We start from the raw sequence: 20,768 nt of genomic DNA on the forward strand, positions 1-20,768 counted from the left end.
TTGGGCCCTGGGATCTTTTAGCACAGAAAACCCCCATTCTCAGACTCCCCCCTGAAGAGTTAAGCAGACATGCGAGAGAAATATGTCAAAAATACATACATTTAGAAAGTCCCTTTTTTTCCTGCACCCCCAACTAGAGAAATGTTTCCAACTTTGGGGGCAGGAGAAGAGGCTGAGGCCGAGAAGGTGGAACTTTGGAAAAGCTGCCCTGGGGTCTGAATCATCTAGTCTTTCAGGGCAGAGAAACCCAGGCATCTCCTCTGGGTCAGGAGCTGAAAGGGTTAAAGGAATCCTGGTGCCCCTCCCCCTGGAATTCCAACATCGGAGCCAAGACTATGCTCCGTGGGTTCAAATTCCTTTCTTACAAGCATGCCAGCCATATTGCATTACAGGCCCACAGTAATGACCTCATTTTAAGTAATTCCCTCTGCTACGACCGTATTTCAAAAGGAGGCCCCATTGCCAGGACCATAAGTTTGGAGTTCAACATGCATTTGGGGGAAAACACAATTCACCCCATCACAGGGTGCTGGCTGGAGTAGCAAAGTCTCTGCACCTGTCAGGCCAGACTTTGCCTGTGCTGAGATGCGAAAGGTTCTCTCTACGGGTGCTATCTGTGCAGGGGGCTCCCCAACCTGCAGGCCTGGGTGGCTGAGCCCATCAAGCAATTCGTCCCATCCATGATATGCCTTTGATTGGGAATCTGTAGACACTAGGGGTCAGTAGCTCACCCTCCAAATGCAGCCAGCAGGCCCTGTCCTGAGGCTGTGGGCAATGCAGGGGTTGCAAATGGGGCCAGAGAAGCCTCCCGCCCTGTTAGGGGTGGGCTGTCCCAGGCCTGGCAGCAAAGCGTTCCAGCTGGGCTGCCCCAACAGCCAGAACTGTGGCACCCAGGTTCTCCCCTTTGGCCTCACAGGTGCTGTGAGTTGGGGAAGGAGTTTGAGACATGAAGGATCTGGGTGTTGAATCTCATTTCCAGCAGCTGCCCCAGGGCTGGAAACTCCAGGATATCCCAAAAAGTGCTCTCTGCACCCTCAGTCATGTGGCCCTTTCTGGGGACACTGCTTTGCTCAAGCCTGGGAGAGAACCTATTTGGCTATGAGGTGGTTCAGGGGCTGTAAACTTGAAGCATAGCCAGCTGGGGAAGGGCTGCCTGCTTATTACACCCCCAGGGAACCTAAAATTCAGCCTGAATTTAGAGCCCAGGACACCTCAAACAAGACATGGGAGGCCCCCATTAGGTGACCGCTGGGCCGTCTGAGCCAGCTCTGAAAATACATACTGATTAGTTTTGTTGGTGGCATTTTGCTTTTTTCCCCCCCGGTTGCTGCGGAACAGAGTGAAAACAGGTTTTTGTTGTTGAGTCTTGCTGAAGTGATTAGTTTATGGAAGGTTCTGTGTGTGCTCAGAGTTCAGTGACCGGCAGGCCCTCTGCCCCCAACCACTCCTGAGAGATGTGCCTTAGGCTGGGAAATTGGGGAAGCTAGGGGTCAGCAGCTCCCTCTGCAAATCTGGCCCAGAAGGGCTCAGCCCCCAGCCACCCAAGAAGCTGCAGCAGGGATTTCAGAAGGAGGGCATGGAAGGCAGGGAGGGATAACTCTCCTCCTCAGGCTGGGACCCCCACCCATCGGGTTCCCTGGGGCCACCCTCCCTCCTAGACTGGCTTTGTCAATCTGTTTCTTGTCATCTGCTCTGAAGTCCAAAATCTAACCTGCATTAGGGGCCAGCACGGTGAAAACCAGCCCATCAGTAACTGGAGGGTTTGGAACAAAAGAGATCCACCCTCCCACTGTCCTGCAGCCCAGGAATCTGAGCTGTAGGTGTCTCAGGGCCGCTCCCTCCACAGGCCCCAGGGAGGCTCCTTCCAGCCTCTCCCAGCTCCTGGGGGCTCCAGGCGTCCCTGGGCTTGTGGCCACATCACTCCAGTCTCTGCCTCCGTCTCCACGTGGCTTCTCCTCTGTGTCTCCTCTGCTGTCTCCTAGCAGGACACCTGTCACTGGGTGTAGGGCCCTCCCTGATGCAGGAAGATCCCCTGTTTTTTTCTTTTTTTTTTTTGAAATGTAAGTATACACATTTTAATTTATTTTTAAAAATAAATTTATATTTTAAAAACAGGATAAACAGCATGGCTGACAGAGTCCAAGTGCACACTAGTAAGCTTTTGAGAACTATTTAGTATACGGACAGCAGTATTGGCAGAGGCAGACAGTAAGAATAAATAATAGTGCTTTGGCAAAAGCAGTAGTGATTGACAGGTAAAGAAACAGCAGAAACAACCTCCCGGGTGTGGAGAGACCTGTAAGACCACGACGGCCGCTGGCCTAAAAAGGCGGAGGGATGGGAAAAACCTAACCTGTAGAGATAGCTGCTCCCAAGAAACAGATGAGGCGCTAACTGCTTGTACTACATTAGGCAAACGGAGCCCCTTCCCTAAGCCCGGGGGCCCCCTCCTCAGCCGGTGAGACTCAGTACAGAGGCGTCCCTCCAGGAGGGTTTTCGACTCTGTAGGGAAGATGAGACAATTAGGCTTTCTCGCCTGAGGGCCACGAGGAGCCAGATTATTTTGAGTAAGGATGATTAGTCAGGCAGGTGTCTGTGCTTTCTTAAGTAATGGTCATTAGGCGTGATTCAGAGCCACTGTTGTTCTGGCCACTACTTAAGGCTTTCCACCCGGGGGGACGCGGGGGGCGCTTGCTCACCTGTCCTCCGCAAGCTGCCTGCAGGGCGCCTCATGGGTCTGTCCGAATCCCGTGTGAACCTTCCTGCCTCCAACCCTGGCAGTACAGATTCCATTTCAGGAGAAAGAAGAGGAAGGAAGAGGAGAGCTTGCTTTTTTCCGAGCTGTATCATTTCTACAATAAAGTGCCCTTGATCCTTCCGTTGGTGTCCTCGTCCCTGCTGGTCAGCGGCCCTGCGACACCGACACCGGGAGTGAGGTACAAAGTTCCAGGTCCCCACAAGAAAAATGCCCCAGCCCATCCAAACAGCTTCCTGACGTAGCTGGCAGCTGCAGGGGTAGAACTCAGGCAGAGTGGGCACGGGGGTGGGGTGGATTGGGAGGGCTGGCCCCAGGGACAAACTCTGAAGAGACAAATATGTGATTATACATACATACACCCAACAAAGGGCATTGCACTATCTATTGGAACTGTATACAATTTAACAAAGGAGCTCCCATCCTTCCTGTCACCTCTTTGGCAGGTCAGGCCATCTTAACTTCCGACACACAGACGTTCTCATCAAGAGGAAGACTGTCTGTCCTGTGTGGTGTGGACAGGCCTTTAGGCAAGAGCAAAACTATCACAGCTAAGCATTACTTGAACATCCCTAAACCAAAAAGGAGTTAATCGCTAATGATAAGCCCAAATTACTTCAAGTCCTATACCCCAAGGATGGGCACAGTTAACCATTTTCCTACACAACGGTGAAATAAAAAATCCCCTGATTTGGGTGGCGCCTGTGGCTCAGTCAGTAAGGCGCCGGCCCCATATACTGAGGGTGGCGGGTTCAAACTTGGCCCCGGCCAAACTGCAACCAAAAAATAGCCAGGCGTTGTGGTGGGCGCCTGTAGTCCCAGCTACTCGGGAGGCTGAGGCAGGAGAATCGCCTAAGCCTAGGAGTTGGAGGTTGCTGTGAGCTGTGTGAGGCCACGGCACTCTACCCGAGGGCCATAAAGTGAGACTCTGTCTCTACAAAAAAAAAAAATCCCCTGGTTATGTTTCAGCAAGTAGAATTAAGGGATAGAGGAAGAAATCAGGTCCCATATGCTAAAATTGGCGCTAAGTTTTAATGTGAGTCAAAATAAAACTAAGTCTCCCAGGACCCACTAAGTCTATGATGGACTTTCATCTGCTTCTTCAAATTAGGCCCAGGAGCTAATGGAAGGCCCAGCTTCATGGAAGCTGCCCAGGGTTTCAAGCACACCTAAACTGCTGAAAAACTAAAGCCACCCTCCCTACATAATGAGGCACACTCTGGGCAACAGAAGCCACAGCTAGTTGACTTCAGGGCTTCTCAGGAGTTCTTTGGTCGAATTGAGGACTCAAGAAGCAGCGTCAGATGTGGAAGCCTTTGAAAGTTTTCGCGCAAACTCAGAATAGGTGCTGACAACAGAAATAATGCTGAAGTTGCGCTGGAGGGGAGTCGAGTCAGGGTACCCACTGCTCAGGATAGTGCCATTGAGCTCCAGGTTCTCCTTGTCAGGCCTAGGCCTCCCGGCACAGGGTGTTTTCTTCCTTGAACAGGTGGAAGGGGCAACTGGCTTGCTGCCAGAAGGAGGAAGTCGAGACACAGGGGAGCGGCAGATTGTCCCCCCAAAGACAGGCCGAATGCTGCTATTGGCTGTAGCATTGCAGATAGTGTTGGTATTCAGCTTGCGCACTTTGCCTGGCGTGTTGGGTGTCAGTCCTCCCCGCTTGCTGGGTGTTGGGCGGCACTCCCATAGAGCATCTCCGTCTCTGTCTGCTTCTTGTTGTTGAGTTGTCTTTCCTGCGTGGCTCTTTCTGTAATCGATGCATCCCCCTTTGCTCCGTCACGTACTCCATGAATTTTTGCCCATTCACCACAAATGCCTTTAAGTGTTCCCATTCCCACCTTTCAATTTGTGCCTTCAACTCCTCTTCCAGCTGAGGTAGTGTTTTCTGAAGTTCTGCTTGGTGCTTTTCTTCTTTTAGAAGATTTCCTCCCCGGTTTGTAAATCGACTTGGATCTGAAGCTTTTCTCTCAAACTCTAAGAAAAGCTTCCGGGGCGGCGCCTGTGGCTCAGTGAGTAGGGCGCCGGCCCCATATGCCGAGGGTGGCGGGTTCAAACCCAGCCCCAGCCAAACTGCAACCAAAAAATAGCCGGGCGTTGTGGCGGGCGCCTGTAGTCCCAGCTGCTCGGGAGGCTGAGGCAAGAGAATCGCGTAAGCCCAAGAGTTAGAGGTTGCTGTGAGCCGTGTGACGCCACGGCACTCTACCCGAGGGCAGTACAGTGAGACTCTGTCTCTACAAAAAAAAAAAAAAAAGAAAAGCTTCCGGCTTTCTTCCCACTTCTGAACACCTTCAAAGAGCTCCTTAGGCGTCTCATAATAATCTTTTGACTTCACAACCTCGGCATCATGGATCTGGAGCAGATCTCCTGTGAAGTCCTCTGTAAAATACAGGCCAGTGTAGGAAGGGGCAAAATCCTGTCTCTGCTCCTGGCTGTAAAAACACGGGTCCCAGGACTCAGCCAGCTCCAGCCATATTGCCTCCATCACTTTCTTCACGTTTTGTATTTTCAGTTCTTCCAACTGATCCACCTCTAATTGCAGCGCTTTTCTGACCTTGGCCTTTGACCCAGTCATAACCATGGCCACAGCCTCTCTCTCTTCTTCAGGTATCTGCAACCTGTCCCAGAGCTCTCGGATTGTAGCACGGAGCCCTTCACACACTGCCTCCTTTTGTGACTTTTGCGTTTCCAGCTGCCGAAGCAACTTTTAGAGTGTTGCAGTATTCTCCAAAGACAAACAGAAGGCATCTTCATCTTCACACACCACGTCTCTTTCAAAGCTTGTGTCTGGTGTGTGATTTATTCTTCCATACACAGTCTGATCTGTTTCTTTATACTGACAAATTCCTGGTGCCGAGATGCCTTTGATTCCCTCCGCATGGCCACAGGTTGTCTGAACTGATTCAGCTCTTCTAAGCTGGGGGCAGAGGCACTGTCAGTATTATAAGGAGGCATGCAAAGAATTTCACGCAGCTCTTGATTTTGTTCTCGAAGTAGTTTCGGTTCTTGTTTTCTCTCCCAATAGTTACAAAATGGTTGTCTTTCCTTTTTCCTGAAATGGCTGTCTGTGTAACTCACTGCACAGAGTGTTCAGCTCTTTCGGACAGAAAGATATGCTTTTGATGAGCCTTTCCTTCAGGCTTTCTCCTCGGCGATCATCATGTCCAGGAGTTCCTTGATATGCTTCTTTACAACCTCAGCTCTTTGTAATCGCTGGTCCTCTGGAATCCCAATTAATTCCCATATTTCTTGAAGGTGATTTAGGGCTTTCTGGACACATAGTATAGACTCCTCTGCCAGCACCTCACTTCTCCTCATGGTGGACGTCCAAGCAACCGGGCGTCGAGAGCCGACCTACTCCACACAGCTAAATACAACCACCCCACAAATGCTGACTGCCACCCTCCAACCATGATCCCCTCTTGAGATCCCTCACTATTACATCTGCAGGGGCCCTGTTTCCAAGAAGGCCCCCCCACCGAGGTCCCAGGTGGACGGAAGTTTGGGAAGGACGCTCTGACTCCCTACTGTGGTCCAGCACACCGCAGAGGCTGCCTTCCACTAGCCTAGTATCAAATACTGAACCAGCCCACACCCCAGGCTAGGCGGGAGGTTTTTGTTAAAATCTCCCACAAGGACAATGTTTCTGTCTGGTGGTTGGAGGCACCACATTGGTTCTCAGTAAGCAGACAGACAGAGACCATGACCTCAGTTCTCTGGTCTGCGGTGGTCTGAGAGACACGCCACTGTCTCCTGCGAGGTCGTCTTTACAGGGTGGTTTGTGGACACTCTCCAAGTGTCTGAGGACTCCTGGTCCCGGGGTGGGCAGAGAGTTCCCATCATGGTGTCACAGGGGATTGACTGAAGCAAGCAAAAAATACAAGGACCTCCGTCCAGAGTCTGTGCCCCACATGAAAATGCCTACAGAAGGCCAGGCAGTGACATAAGGGGAGGAATTGCTGGTCATCACAGCTGGCCACCAGTGGTCACTGCAGGAGAAATCAGGCTCAAGGTAGTCAGGTCCAAGTAGGGCTGAACACCAGGATGCCTTGTGGGGAAGTGGGGAATCTCTGTTTCTCTCTCTCTCTCTCTTTTTTTTTCCCAAAGAGAATCTTACCCTGTCACCCTGGGTAGAGTGCAGTGGCATCACAGCTCACAGCAACCTCAAACTCCTGGGCTCAAGCCATCCTCCTGCCTCAGCCTCCCCAGTAGCTGGAACTACAGGCACCTGCCACAACACCCAGGTATTTTTTTCTATTTTTACTACAGACAGGGTCTCAGTCTTGCTCAGGCAGGTCTACAACTCCTGAGCTCCAGTAATCCACCTGCCTCAGCCTCCCAGAGTGCTAGGATTATAGGCGTGAGCCACCGTGCCCTGCCCCTAGTGGGAATGTCTCAATATTAGCAAAGGCTTCCTGGAGCCTCCTGCAAAATATCTGGGGGCATGCAGCCACTGCTTAGCCTTTGTAGGAGCAGACACTGGGGAGATTATATCCAGACATGGGGCTGGAGGGACACAGGTCATGCCCACTGGCCTCCATCCCTCACACCCACAAGGTTACATCGGCCTGAGGCCGTGCTGCCCACCTGCCGCTCTGGTCTGGTGGATGAGGCAGCACAGTCCCTCTGCCCAGGGCCTTCCTCCCGCCTGCATGTCAGAGCACACAGATGTTGTCATTATTAATTCACGGGTGATGTGGGTCTAGCCATCGCCTGAGAGTGACCCGTCCCCTTCTGATGTCAGTCTGCCCCTGCCCTCATGACGGAAGCATCAAGTGTCATGAGAGCCATTTGCTGGGCTCTGCAGCTACAAATGTCATTCAGACTTGACCACTATGTACCCAGGACTCGCAGGCTAGTGATGGAACAGCAATGGGGCTCTCTGCAGGACAAATGACAGAGGGCACTGGGTGGACAGCTCTGCCTGGGACCAGGAAAGAGCAGATGTGTTTCTCCTCATTCAGGTGATGGAGTCTGGCTCCAGAGCAAACCAGGAGGGCAGACAAGGGGGGTGTGGTTGAGATTTTGGGCATCCAGGCAGAATTTAATACCTAGGAGGATTCAGGATAAAAAGGAGGTGTTCGGGAGGTGTCGGGCAGCCTGACAGTCAGCGTAGGGTCCCCAGGGAGGAGGGTGCCTCTTGCAGACATCCCCCACCCCGTCCAGGTCTGGCCTGGTGAAAATCAGAAGAGGGGCTGCTGAGGGAGGAGTTCAAATGGCTCCAGACAGCTTGTAAGGTTCAGGGAAGCCACCCCCCAAAACCCGGTGTCATATCATTTGCGAAAAGAGCAGAAGTGGGATCCCCTTTTCCCCTGAGCTAGATTATAAACCCAGGAAGGACGGTCCGACCCTCCCCTGAACCAGACACAAGACCTTCATGAGAGAGGTGCCCGCCCTGCACCCAAGGGAAGCAGCGTCCTTGTCTCTGGGGACACAGGACACGGGAGAATCTGAACATACAGGCCTTGCCAAGTCCCCCGGGGTCACTCCCATGAGATTGGACATTGTGGGTCCACTTATGCTTTTACACAACTGCCCACTTCTTCATGAAACCGGGCATAAAAATACACAGTTTCTCTGTTTGTTTGTTTGTTTGTTTGTTTTCCTTCCAGTCTTCAAGGCTGACAGCTCCCGTGTCACAGAAAACTTGTATTAAGTAAAGTTAAACACTCTTCCCCGTTAATCTGCCTTTTATTCTAGGTCCCACAGCCGTGAACCTAACACAGGGGCGGAAATGTGATTTTTTTCTTCCTCCAATGCAGCGCTGGGGCCCTTGTCACCAGAGCTCCCAGTGTTGAGAAGAACCTGGTTATTAAATGTCCTCCTTAAAGGAAACATGGTAAAGTGAAAGTGGATACATCTTCCCTGGCAGGAAATGAAGCCTATTAGGCAACTAGCTGGACTTTGTAAGTTTTCTGAAGCTACAGGTGCCCCCCACCCACCTGCAGGTCACTGCCCGGAGGTATTTACACAAGCAAGACCAAGCAATCAATTGCTGGGGGCGGAGGGCACATCCATGGGCCCCCAAATGCCCTCCCGGGGAACTGCCCAGGCCCTGTCCGGAAGTTGAGAAATTTTAACAAAGATGATTTGCAAACAGGCCTGGCTGTACGTGCTACTACTTCTGGGGAAAGAGGTGATAAAACTTGCTGGGGCTCCTGCCCCTCAGAAAGTTTGCAGATGGGCAGCTTCTGAGTAGCTGCTGAGCTACCTCAGCCTCTCAGTAGAAAACAGAGGAGGGTCTGTTTCCTTTCTTCCCTGGGCAGAGGGAGACATAGTCTGTGGACAGAGGCATGTGTGACCAAGGAAATGGCAAACTGGTGTCCCCCCAAGTGTTTGGAGGCAAAAGGGTTTCTCCACCGCTGCATTCTTGATATTTGGGGCTGGAGGACTCTCCAAAGAGGGGCTCCCAGTGCACTGTGGGGTGTGGGGAAGCGTCCCTGGGCCCCACCCACCAGGTGCCAGCAGCGCCCACTGCAGTTGTGACAGCTGGAGGTGTCTATAGATATCACCAAGTGTCCTCTGAGGGGGTAGTAAATGGTCCTTGGTTGAGAAGACTGCTGTAGAGTGATAGAGGTGGGTGGGTGGGTGGATAGATTAGATAGATAGATAGATAGATAGATAGATAGATAGATAGATAGATAGATAGATAGATAGATAGATGAGATGGATGGATAGATGGATATAGATAGATAAGATGGATGGACAGATTAGATAGATAAAAAGATAGGTGATAGATAGATGGAAGAAATGGATAGATAGAAAGATGGATGGATGGATGGGTGGATGGATGGATGGATGGATGGATGGATGGATGGATGGATGGATGGATGGATGGATAGATAGAAAGATAGATGGATGGATGGATAGATAGAAAGATAGATGGATGGATGGATAGATAGAAAGATAGATGGATGGATGGATGGATGGATGGATGGATGGATGGATGGATGGATGGATGGATAGATAGATAGAAAGATAGATGGATGGATGGATAGATAGAAAGATAGATGGATGGATGGATGGATGGATGGATGGATGGATGGATGGATGGATGGATGGATGGATGGATAGATAGATAGATAGATAGATAGATAGATAGATAGATAGATAGATAGATAGATAGATAGATGAGATGGATGAGATGGATGGATATAGATAGATAAGATGGATGGACAGATTAGATAGATAAAAAGATAGATGATAGATAGATAGATGGAAGAAATGGATGGATGGATGGATAGATAGATAGATAGATAGATAGATAGATAGATAGATAGATAGATAGATAGATAGATAGATAGATGGCTAGATAGACAGATAGACATAAGAGATGGCTGGATAGATGGCTGGCTGGCTGGATGAATGGACATACGGATGGATGAATGAATAATAGGTAACAGACGATAGATGGCTGGATAGATAAATGGATGGCGGGTATAGACAGACGGTAAATGACAATTGTGTTTGATAGATGTGATAGGTAGATGATAGGTATGGTAGATTGATATGATAGATGAAAGTTGATAGCTATAGACAGACGGATGGATAGATAGATCACAGATAGATCTGGTAGACAGATGATTGGCAGATGGTCCATCGTGGGTTTATAGATGAAGACTGGAGGGTTACGTACAAGGCAGAGGATAGAAATTACAGTATGGTCGATAGATAAATACTACATACAAATAGGCATATATTTGAAATTACATAGTATATATAAATAGCTATATATACTATGTATAGCTAATATTAGCATAATGTACACATGTAAATAGCTATGGTTAGAGGTGTTAATAGGTAAATGAGTATGGATAGACCCCCAAGGAGATTTATCCCTATCTACGAATGTCTACAGGTGTGTCCATCAACAGATGAACAGGCAGGGATGGATAAATGATGCATAAATGAACCATAAATAGCTAGACGTGGGCACCCTCCGAATACTTCTGAAAATGCCAACACTTTCTACACAGGCAAGGTGGGCACTCCGTACACGAAGGTGGAGCTGTGAGGTCTGCTGAGACACAACCACATCCCCAGCTGCTGTCTGGGCTGTAGTTTCTCATCCGTTTTGCTTTCCCAGACATTGGAGTTGCAGGCAGTTGACACCCGACTTAGTGCCCCATCTGAGACAGCTCCAGCACCTGCCAGGACCCTCCAGCCTCCACAGGGAGACTGGGCGAAGCCTCCTCGTGAGACAGCACCCAAGCCTCCGCCCTCGGGGACCTCTGCTCACCAAAGGGCCCAGGAATTTGCTTCTGAGGCAGATAGATCCCTCACAGCCTCCTTTCCTTCCTAACAGCGTCAGCCTTTCACAGGAGAATCGCCACATGTGGGCGTCTTTCGCCTCACCCACCCAGCAGCCAGAGGCCCTCTCTTGGGACTTTGTCCGACACCGAGCTGTAGGCACACGGGTCTTTAAATGAGCTCCCTTCGAGATGAGAAAGCTGGCGAGGATTTGGCACACTGGCAAGAAATACAATTGAAAAGGTGTTGGGCGCCAGGCACGGTGGCTCACGCCTGCAATCCTGGCACTCTGGGAGGCCGGGGCAGGTGGATTGCTTGGACCTCTTGAGTTCAAGACCAACCTGAAGAAGAGTGAGACCCCCATCTCTACTAAAAATAGAAAGACTAGCTGGGGGTGGGGTGGTGGTGGGCACTTTAGTCCCAGCTACTCGGGAGGCTCAGGAAGGAGGATCACTTGAGCCCACATCATTGAGGTTGCTGTGAGCTGTGACACCACCCTTTCCCCAGGGTGATAAGGTGAGACTTTGTCTCAAAAACAAAGAAACAAACAAAAAAAAAGGTGTTAGACCTCCCCCCCCAATACTTTAAGCCTCCGGAGAAAAGTTAACTGGGATCTCAGTGGAGCGAGCATGTAGTTGTCACTTCAATTATAGCTTAAATCTCTCCCTCCTGTTCTGTTCTGTAAATGACTAGTGGAAACCAGACCAGACATTGTCCTGCCAGTCACCCACCTTTGTCATTCATTAGCTGCCTGCTCCATTGTTCTGGTCTCACTCAAACCAGGTGGCACAAAAGAGCCCAGGACGGTTACGTCATAATGTGAAATACTAAACAGACTCTTCCCACAAGAAAAAGACCACCTCAGCCATTTGGATCTCTGCAGCTATGACTTACGCCTGACGCTGAGAGATGAAATTCTGCGAAGCTTCCCGAAACCACGTCTATTTAAAGGACACTAAACTCGGACGCCTTGGAGCTCTGATTTTTGTTCTTTGGGATCTGTGTGTCCCCAGGGGAGCTGTCCTCAAACTTCCGGCTTGAATAAACATTGTTTTAGAACTAGACTCTGAGTCTTGTGGTTACTTTAGGTCAACAGGGGTCTGGAAGTCACGGAGCATCAGGTCTGAGATTTCTGTCCCTCTCTCTGTCCTTATCTCTCTGTCCCTCTCTCTCTCTCTCTGTCCCTCTCTCTGTCCCTCTCTCGCTCTCTGTCCCTCTCTCTCTGTGTCCCTCTCTCTCTGTCCCTCTGTCTCTCTGTCCCTCTCTCTGTCCCTCTCTCTCTCTCTGTCCCTCTCTCGCTCTGTCCCTTTCTCTCTGTCCCTCTCTCTCTCTGTCCCCCTTCTGTCCCCCTCTCTCTGTCCCTCTCTCGCTCTCTGTCCCCCTCTCTCTCTATCTCTCTGTCCCCCTCTCTCTCTATCTCTCTGTCCCCCCTCTGTCCCTCTCTCTCTCTGTCCCTCTCTCTCTCTGTCCCTCTCTCTCTGTCCCTCTCTCTCTCTGTCCCTCTCTCTCTGTCCCTCTCTCTCTCTCCATCTCTCTCTCTCTCTCTCGGTCCCTCTCTCTGTCCCTCTCTCGCTCTCTGTCCCGCTCTCTCTGTCCCCCCGTCCCTCTCTCTCTGTCCCCCTCAGTCTCTGTCCCTCTCTCTCTCTCTGTCCCTCTCTCTGTCCCTCTCTCCCTCTCTCTCTCTGTCCCTCTCTCCCTCTCTCTCTCTCTGTCCCTTTCTCTGTCCCTCTCTCTCTGTCCATCTGTCTCTCCTGCTCTCTCCGTCCCTCTCTCTCCCTCTCTGGCACCCATCTCTACCCTCCGCCAATAAAAGAGGAAGAAGAGGAAGATTGCTTGTACTCATCTCAGAGGGAACTTCAGGTCAGGAGAACAAAAAGCCCCTGCCAGCCCACGATGACGTTTGCTCTTACAGGGAGCCTACAATTCCTGGCAAGAGCTGCAGAGATGACGCTCAGAAGACTACCTCCTGGGCGGCACCTGTGGCTCAGTGAGCAGGGCGCCGGCCCCATATGCCGAGGGTGGCGGGTTCAAACCCAGCCCCGGCCAAACTGCAACAAAAAAAATAGCCGGGCGTTGTGGCGGGCTCCTGTAGTCCCAGCTGCTCGGGAGGCTGAGGCAAGAGAATCGCGTAAGCCCAAGAGTTAGAGGTTTCTGTGAGCCGTGTGACGCCACGGCACTCTACCCAAGGGCAGTATAGTGAGACTCTGTCTCTACAAAAAAAAAAAGACGACTACCTCCATCCAAGTGCTGATGGCTTTCGGGCCTGTGTTTTAAATCAAGCAAGAGGTGTCACCCCTCTCACATTCACAGGCCAGGACAGACAGCCACGGGAGGCAGCTCAAGAGGCCTGGTTTAGTCTCAGACCTGGATCATTGGAACACATGGCCCATGTCACTTTCTGACCTCAGGGCTGGATGTTCTGGAATCCTGGCACTGTCCTGTCGGCAGAAGCCAGCAAGATCCACAAATAAAACATTTGGGTCACATCCCAGAGGGCAAGGTGCAGGTGGAAGGGGTGGGGATTTGGTTGTGATGCCATGGGGACCATTTACAGAGGGCAGTGATTGAAGTGTGACCAGGGACCTCCACGTTTAGCCAAGGTAAAATCAAAAGGACTCACTTTACTCTCCCACCTGAAACAACCAAGAAAAGCAGAACAGACAAACGCGAGTTAGCTTCTTAGGCCCTCCATGGGGAGAGGGCTTCAGACAACAGGAATCCATCCTTCCCCCATAGCCCTGGAGTCCAAGAGTCTGAGCTGCAGGTGTCTCAGAGCCGCTCCCTCCACAGGCCCCAGGGGAGGCTCCTTCCTGCCTCTCCCAGCTCCTGGGGGCTCCAGGCATCCCTGGGCTCGTGGCCGCATCACTCCAGTCTCTGCCTCCATCTCCACGTGGCTTCTCCTCTGTGTCTGTGTCTCCTCTGCTGTCTCTTAGGAGGACACCTGTCACTGGGGTTAGGACCCTCCCTAAAGAAAAATGACCTCATCTCAATGACATCTGCAAAGATCCTATTTCCACAAGAGGTCACATCCTGGAGTTTTAGGTAGACATGAATTTAGGGGGAGATGACAACTGTACAACTCAGAACAATGAGTTTGAGGTCACGGGAATTCAAAAACCAAGATGAGACAGTGACCTTAAGGGCTAGAAAACAGGCCGTTGTTGTCCCAGGTCACATCCCAGGGGGCATCAAGGGGCTTCCCGGGCCCTGACACAGAAGGTGGAGCCAGAAGAGTATACGGGTTTCTCAGTGGAGACAGACCTGACAAGTCCAGAGGACTGAGAGGACTTCCTCTCTGAGGAAGTGAGAGCTTGGGGGCAGGAGCAGAGCCCGGGAGCATAGCCGGAGAAGGTGGGGTGGGGAGAGGCTTCTTGTGGGTATACGAGAGGGAGCGTAGGGACATAGTGCACAGAGAGAGGACAGAGAGGGGGACAGAGAGAGGGGGACAGAGAGAGAGACAGAGAGAGGGACAGACAGGGAGGGACAGAGGGAGAAATAGAGGCAAACAGGAGCCAGGCAGTCAGGAGGGTCCTGCCTATGAGACCCTATCCCTTCCCTGGGCCTGAGACTGGTCACCTACTGACAGGATAGGACTCCTTGTCGTGACAGGGCACCCTGGGCATGAGTCAACCCAGAGGAAAAGTCCCAAACCAGCAACGAAGCCTCAAGCCACCCAAAGTTGTTCCCAATCAATCAGTAACTACCAACACCCAGCCACCCGGTCACTAACTAACCACCACACTGACACTCCCCCACTAACCACCCATGATGTTACCACCTACTCGCTGACTACCAACACCCAGCCACCTGGTCACTAAGTAACCACCACACGGCTGCTCCCCCACTAACCACCCATGATGTTACCACCCACTCACTGACTACCAACACCCAATCACCCGGTGAGTAACTAACCACCACACTGCCACTCTCCCACTAACCACCCGTGATGTTACCACCTACTCACTGACTACCAACATCCAGGTACCCAGTTACTAACTAACCACCACACTTCTCTCCCCCACTAACCACCCATCATTTTACCACCTATTCACTGACTACCCATCCCCAGCTACCAGGTCACTAACTAACCACCCACACTGCCACTACCCCACTAACCTCCCATGATGTTACCACCTACTCACTGATTACCAACACCCAGGCACCCAGTCACTAACTAACCACCCACCACACTGGCGCTCCCACACTAACCACCCATGATGTTACCACCTTCTTACTAACCACTCTTCATCTACCACTCTAGCAGTAGCCATCCACCACCTACCACTTGGTCACTAATCACCCATCTCCTTAGCACTCAGAAACGAACCACTTACCACCTACCACTCCATGACTAACTCCCTAATCCTCCTTCCTTCCACTTCATTACTACCCACTCACCACCTACCACCCTGTCACTAACTCCCCACCCACCTTTCCACCACCCAGTTTCCCTCTTTGGGCTGTGTCCTCACTGGGGGATGATGGCCAGACCCTGGACTTCCAACCTGCGCTCCCTGCCTGGACAACCAGGCCGTCAACCCGTCCTACCATTGGCAGGAAGGGACCTTAGTGAGCTTGTCCGGTTTTGAAACACAGCAAACAACAGAGACTCCGCTTCTTGCCAGCAGCCTATGTGGACACAGTTTGGGGGGATGTTTTTCCCCTCATTCTTTCCTCTGCCATCCCTGCTGTTCCCTGAACTCTGAACATCTATGAGCTCAGGACATTCCCTGGTCCCCCCTGGAGTGGCCCTACTGGACCATTTTTTCTATTGTTCCTCTCTTTGTGGTCAGCCCAGCTTGCTTCCTAACCAGTGTGTCTGTGTGGGGGGAGTATTGGAAACTTTCCATCAACTTTGCTAACAGAGGAAACTATCACAACTGGGGATATAGCCGTGCTGGGTCTTAGTTGAGTTTTCCAGATGCCTGTGTAACCACGGACCCCAAGCATTTACATTTCCTATCAATGATCAATCCCTTTAATGTGTTTTGCAAATGTGTGAGGAAGCAGCTTTTTAAACCAAAAACAGAAAAATGCAGGGTTTGTTTCAATTTTAAATAAACTATTCTACCATGTCTCATTTTTACTTACAAATATAAGGGATTTTGTGTTTTTATGGTTAATCTAGCCTACTCAGTCTCGGGGGACTTTGTTGCTTAGAAGCCCCTGTAAGGGACATCACTTTAGCAATTTCCACTTCAAAGCTGGGGGAACAGAGCAGAGAATTGTCCCTGGAAATGCAGGTCAGGGGGTCCACAGGAGCCCTGGGCATAAGAATGCTCACAGCAGGACAGCTATCCTGACTTCCTCAGAAAGCTGGTTTCTCAGCCTTTCTAAGAAGCATCTGCCTCACTGCTAATCACTAGGGGCCTACAGACCTCAGCTCTGCTCCTGAAATGTGTTCATTCCGTGGACCCCTAAACCCTATTCCCCTAAAGAGAGTGCAGGGCCCACTCCTCTTCCAATATTTCCCCCTCATTTATAAGTCTAATGAGAAACACTTGCCTCAAAGGGGCATTTTTCATTTTCCAATTGGATAAATTAATGACCTTTGACACTGCCCCCCGCCCCATAATTTCTCAATTCCTTACCTAACAATCATGTCTTCGCCTGGTATCAGTTTTTGCCGGAAATTTATAAAATGCTAGTAGACTCATAAATACATGCTCAGTTCTATTATTTCTTTGTGTAGAAGTAGGAACACATCCCTTACTGACTTTTTATTTTTCCCTTAAAAAAAAAATATTTAGAGACATTTCTGTGTGCGTATAGAGATGTAATTCATTCCTACTTGAAAGCACATCATGTGTCTTGTCCGAACTACAATTAAACTGCTGACCATCTCTTTATAAATGCACTTTCAAATTGTTGGCAGTCCTGTTAACTATAGCAAGCAAGGTAGCAGAGACCTCTTTCTACATTGAACTTCTCAGACAGAGCTGGGTGTATCTGGTGATAAATTTTAATTGTGATAAGTGTTGCTACTTCTGGAAAGTTTGTGCCAATTCAAAGTACATCCAACAATACCATGAGGGGATAGACATAAACTCATCCCAGACTAGCAGATTTTTCAAATAGCCTTTCCATTTCTGACATTATGTGTGTATGTGTTTAAATATACATAGGTATAAACATATTGCCTGTATTTGAACTTCTTTTCTGGACCATTTCCTCCCATATAAATCTCACTGTCTTCTTTTCCTTTTTTTTTTTTTTTAAGACAGAGTCTCACTTTGTCATGCTGAGTAGAGTGCTGTGGCATCACAACTCACAGAACCTCAAACTCTTGGGCTTAAGTGATTCTCTTGCCTCAGCCCCCCAAGTAGCTGGGACTACAGGCACCCGCCACAACACCCGGCTATTTTTTGTTGTAGTTGTCATTGTTGTTTAGCTGGCCCAAACTGGGTTCCAACCGCCAGCCCCAGTGCATGTGGCCAGCGCCATAACCACTGTGCTATGGGCGCCGAGCCAATCTCAGTATCTTCTAGACTGTGTGTTTGATGGGAAATAGGTATGAATGTGTGTGAACACAGTGTGTATGTATGATTGTGCCAGTGTAGGTGGAAATGTGAGTGTAACTTATCCATTTGGGGGGGACGGTTATGCAGGTTTGTATAGGTGTGTACATGGATAAACCTCCATAACTTTGTTCTAAGTAAAATAAGCTAGGCCCAGAAGGCCACATATTGCATGATTCTATCTATATGACATGTCTAGAGTGGGATAATCTATAAAGACAGAAAGTAGATGAATGTTTGCCAGTGTCTGGAGACGGGGGAAGAGAGCAAGACTGTGTCATGTGCACCAGCTTTCCTTTTGGGGTAGTAAAGATGCTTTATGTTGGACAATAGTTGTGCATAAACACATACACACTCTATTGGGTCCATTTTTATGAAACACTGGCTAATACAGATTTGGGGTCAAACTTATAGTCCTAAAAGTTGGCCCAAAGAAGAGACATGGGGGTCACTAAGAGTTTTATTTGTTCATTTAATAATGTTGTGTCATATCCACAACCATCATCACTATCATCACCATCACCCCCACCATCGTCATCATCACCACCTTCATCATCCCCACAATTACCATCATCACTATTACCATCACCATCATCATCACCACTGTCACCATCACCACCACCACCATTATCACCATCAACACCATCACCATAATCATGACCACCATCCCCACCATTATTATCATTACCATCACCACCATCAGCATCACCATTATCATCACCATAATCATCCCCACCATCCCCACCATCACCATCATCATGAACACCATCATCCTCACCATCACCACCAGCATCATACAACCACCATCACCACCACCACCATGATCATCCCCCATCCCCACCATCACCATCACCATCACCACCATCATCCTCACCATCCTCACCATCACCATCATCCTCACCATCATCACCACCATCACCATCATCCCCCCACCACCATCACCATAATCATCATCATCACCATCCCCACCACCATCATCATCACCACCACCACCACCATCATCACCATCATCATCCCCACCACCATCATCATCCCCACCACCATCCCCACCACCCCCACCATCACCATAATCCCCACCACCATCACCATCATCATCACCACCACCACCACCACCATCACCATAATCCCCACCACCATCACCACCACCACCACCACCTCCACCATCACCATCACCACCATCATCCTCACCATCACCACCATCACCATCATCCTCACCATCCTCACCATCACCATCATCCTCACCATCACCATCATCCCCCCCACCTCCATCACCATGATCATCCCCCCCATCCCCACCATCATCATCACACCATCATCATCACCATCCCCACCATCACCATCATCCCCACCACCACCATCACCATAATCATCATCACACCATCATCATCACCATCCCCACCATCATCATCATCACCACCACCACCACCATCATCACCATCATCATCCCCACCACCATCCCCACCACCCCCACCATCACCATAATCCCCACCACCATCACCATCATCACCACCACCACCTCCACCATCACCATCATCACCACCACCACCATCATCATCCCCACCACCATCACCACCACTATCATCCTCACCATCCCCACCATCATCCCCACCACCATCACTATCACCACCACCACCACCATCACCATAATCACCACCATCATCATCATCACCACCACCATCACCATAATCATCCCCACCACCATCATCACCACCACCACCACCACCATCACCATCATCACCACCATCACCTTCATCATCACCATAATCATCCCCACCACCATCATCATCCCCACCATCATCACCACCACCATCACCACCATCACCACCACCATCACCATCATCAGCACCATCACCATCATCACCACCATCACCACCACCATCACCATCATCAGCACCATCACCATCACCATCACCACCAAGACCATCAAACGTAGCTAAAGACAAGATGGAAACTGAAGAGTCCCAGGAAACATCATACCGTCATGTGTTTAGATGTCAATTAGTTATGATGATTCTTCTCCTTGACCAGACATGGTGAACTCCACGACAGTGAAGAGACGCTGGGTCAACAGTCCCCACAACCACCATTGTATTCCATGATTCAGTAAAAGGACTGACAGAACTCAGCAAAGCCGTTACATGCCTGGTTATGGCTTGTGGTGAAATGATAGTGATAATAATTAGCAAATAATAAGTTGCAAAGGCAGGTGACAGAAGAAAAAAGAGCAGAAAAGGCCAGGCCTGAGTAGAAAAGTCATGGAAAGTGCTTAATCCTCCCATAAATAATGTAGGACTCCATGTAACAAGTATTCCAACCAGGGAGGCTCACCAGAAACTTCGTGCCCGGGGTTTTTATGGGGCAACCACCCACGTGGCTGACTTCAGTAGATTAAACGGGTACCGTGTTACCACAACCCTTACCATCAATCACATAGCTAGCGCAAATCACACGGAGTGGCTGAGATCCCCAGGTAAACAAAGATGACCTTCTCATGGAGACTTTGCCTCCTTTATGTAAAGATGGAGTTCACCTGGATGGAGTTGAAACACATTCTTCTTTATTTCAAGAATGGAAAAAAAAAAATCCAATGTACTCAATACTAATATGAAGCCAATATATAAACAATTCCATGCTCATACAAACGATAAAACACAAAAATAGTCTGGCGAGGGCAAGGGATGAGGAAGGCGAGAGAAGGGGCAGGGGGGAGGGCAACGGGCAGGAGGATGGAAGGTGTTTTGGAGGATCCCAGCTAATGGGAGGGGGTTCGGCACACCCCTCAGGTGAAGGGCTCTTCTAAAACTTGACCTTTACCTTCAAAGTGAGAACTGCAAAATTTGTGCCCTCGTATTAATTTGAAATTTTTTTAAAAGATTAAAAAAATAGCTGGGTGCGGTGGCTCACGCCTGTAATTCCAGCACTGTAAGTGGCTGGGGAGGGAGGATTGCTTGAGCTCAGGAGTTTGAGACTTGCTTGAGTGAGAGTGAGGCCCTGACTCCTAAAAAAAGTGAAAAACCCAGCCGGGTGCCATGGTGAGCGCCTGTCATCTCAGCGGCTTCCACAGGCTAAAGCACGGAATGCCCACAGCCCGAGTCTGAGGTTGCAGTGAGCGAGGACGCCATTGCACTCTGCTCAGGGCATAGGGTGGGACTCTGTCTCAACAACAACAGCAAAGATAAGCAAGGAAATGTTTTAAAAAGATTAATAAGGATGGCGCCTGTGGCTCAGTGAGTAGGGCGCCGGCCCCA

General features: G+C 50.0%; 1 pseudogene across 1 annotated transcript; it reads right to left on the bottom strand.

Annotated features, from left to right (window-relative positions):
- Positions 1 to 4,042: 4,042 nt before the first annotated feature.
- Positions 4,043 to 6,129, bottom strand: LOC128577971 (protein regulator of cytokinesis 1-like; annotated as a pseudogene). The gene is made up of 2 exons (XR_008377653.1): positions 5,021 to 6,129; positions 4,043 to 4,747 (listed from the first exon to the last, which is right to left on the bottom strand). The product of XR_008377653.1 is annotated as a protein regulator of cytokinesis 1-like (transcript).
- Between the last annotated feature and the right edge of the window lie 14,639 nt (positions 6,130 to 20,768).

The sequence above is a fragment of the Nycticebus coucang genome, chromosome X, assembly GCF_027406575.1.
Source record: "Nycticebus coucang isolate mNycCou1 chromosome X, mNycCou1.pri, whole genome shotgun sequence".
NCBI classification, from domain to species: Eukaryota; Metazoa; Chordata; class Mammalia; order Primates; family Lorisidae; genus Nycticebus; species Nycticebus coucang.